We start from the raw sequence: 2,553 nt of genomic DNA on the forward strand, positions 1-2,553 counted from the left end.
AATCTGTGCAAATTAAAAATTCTCTGCATCGATTGCAAGAGATGGAAGCTAAGATTAAAATGTCCCCATGCAAAAAAAGACAAAGTGTCATATAAGGGAAAAGAAAATTTACTTTTTCTTATTTTTTAATACGCCGCAGGGAGTTGGTAAAGACACATGGACAATGACACAAGGAATATATATATATATATATATAATAAATATTATAATTTTTTATTATTACTATGCTTTATTATTGGACGAACACCTAAATATCTCTTCAGGTTATTGTGATGCAAAAAATATTTGTTACGTAATGTGCACGGTGTGCCAGATATTTGGTCCATTGACACCATGCACATTACGTAACAAATATTTTTTGCATCACAATAACCTGAAGAGATATTTAGGTGTTCGTATTTAAACGGAACACCCTGTATATTGTGATTATTACACGTTGTTGCCTCTGCTTCCCAAAACTTGTGGCCCGTAGCACGTTCTGGCATAGGTGGGATACCTAAAAAATACAAAGAAAATCAGTAATGTACAATATATGCATGTGTGTTGAATGGCATAATTAGATATACGTACCACGTGAAAAATTAGAGGTCTTCCTCTTCCCCGGTTGCCGCAGCTTCCTTCTCCTCCTTCCCTGGATAGCACATTATATTTATCCTCCGTTCTGTAATTAGATTTTCAATTACACAGTGAGTAAAGGTGAGTATTTAATCTTCTTCGCTTATTGCTCATCTCAACGAATTTTCTAATTTCTGGTGCTACAATTACAAAAGGTCTTCTGACGTTTTTCATCAACTAATATACCTAACTGATTCAAACATTGCAATGATATTTATAAAAAATCGATTAAAGTTGAACTACAAACAAAAGAATGTACTACCAGAAATAAAAAAATTCGATGATGAGAAGCAAGTGAAGAAGATTAAATACTTGCCTTACTGAATTGGTTTAAGCCATCATTTTGCCGATTTAGAATATTGCTAAGTAAGCTAATTCTAATCTGAATGGGCCAAAGCTGAATTGTGTTGGATTTGTTTAAAGTGATAAATGATAATAATGATAATGAAAAGAGAGTGATAAAGTGATAAAGAAACAAACAATTTACTATTTTGGACTCTACATTGAAGTGAACATACTCGCCCCGTAGCACCTCATACGTGATGGCAAATGGCACTGTCGCGTGGTGTGCCGACAAGCGTTCTCACGCTTTTTCACGCGAAGATTTTGGGAGACATTTGAGCAAAATGAAACCGATTAACCAATATAAATATGTACAAATACCTTCCGTTCTTCCTGCCTTCCACGTAGTGCACGTAATCCAAGTAATCCACGTAATCACATAATCCAAGCAAGTCAATCTAATAAATAGTCAAATAGTCAAATGCCGCAACGCAGACCGCACTCGCGAGTGTAACGTGTAACCACAGAGCGAAGTTATGTAAATATATCTGTGATTGTGTCAAGAAAAACGCTGCATGTCACAATTTCAAAAAATTTCAGTTTATGCATTTATTGAACTTTATAGTGTAGAATTAGGTATTTTCCAGAAAAAACGTCACAAAAATCAATTCAAAAGGCTCGAAAAAATAATACAATTTATAACCAATGTCCTTGTCAAAGCATTAGTGATCAAAACTTTAAACGACAATATCTCGAAAGTGAAAGTACAATGTGACATGCGGCGGCGTCCTCCTGACAACCACAGATATTACGACCGAGCTAAGCGAACGAGAACTTGCGAACTGTTGAGAGTTGAGAGAATAACTGAAAACTGCTGAAAACTGAACGGCAGTTTCCCCTTCCCTGACGTATCGTCGTATCCGTGAGCGGTGTCGACCGCGCTTGCCCGTGTTGGTGCATGTTCGATTGCACGCGCGCTACACAACAAACGTACCTGTACCATGTCCGTGTGACTACCTGCTCGACTGATCGACGCCGACGCGTTCCTTCGATTTTCACGTTGCCGAAGTTTCGGAAGCATGAGGCGAAAAGTCGGAATCTGGAGACGGCGCGCATTTGAATCTCGGGCACAGCACGCGGCGCGACGCACATTTTGCTATAACTTTTGATCTAAATGAGATATCGAAGAGAAATTATGTAGGCCTAATTTTTTTTGAAAAATCGGTTTTAACGATGTAAAAAGAAATATATTTTGTATTTTTTAAATAATGTTTTCGTTGATTCTTAAGGTATAGCCGGAAAAGATGGTCAGAAGTATCCAACCAAATTTGTTTTTAGTCACGTCATGTTCAACAGAAAATTATGAAAAAATTCATGAATATTCTACCGAATAGCATACACTACTGAGATTTTTTTCAAAATTTTTGGTTGCAAAATCGATTTTTAAACAAATCGGAAAACATAAAATTGCCGATTTTATGTATATACATACATCAAAGTCTTCAGTTGACCACATTTATATTATTACGTTAGTTGTGTCTCATCCTGATTATTAATGTGTATTTTGTCAGATTTTTCGGATTACGGAAACATGTTTTAAAAAATTGAAAACCTCCAAAAATTCCAAGAAAATGCATGTTTTGTATTGAAGTGTTA

General features: G+C 36.0%; 1 long non-coding RNA gene across 1 annotated transcript; it reads right to left on the minus strand.

Annotated features, from left to right (window-relative positions):
• Window positions 1–209: 209 nt before the first annotated feature.
• On the minus strand, window positions 210–1,856 carry LOC143217801 (uncharacterized). Its single transcript, XR_013010900.1, has 3 exons — window positions 1,279–1,856; window positions 571–661; window positions 210–496 (listed from the first exon to the last, which is right to left on the minus strand). It is a non-coding gene; the product is annotated as an uncharacterized LOC143217801 (long non-coding RNA).
• Between the last annotated feature and the right edge of the window lie 697 nt (window positions 1,857–2,553).

This window comes from Lasioglossum baleicum, chromosome 18 (assembly GCF_051020765.1).
Source record: "Lasioglossum baleicum chromosome 18, iyLasBale1, whole genome shotgun sequence".
Taxonomy (NCBI): Eukaryota; Metazoa; Arthropoda; class Insecta; order Hymenoptera; family Halictidae; genus Lasioglossum; species Lasioglossum baleicum.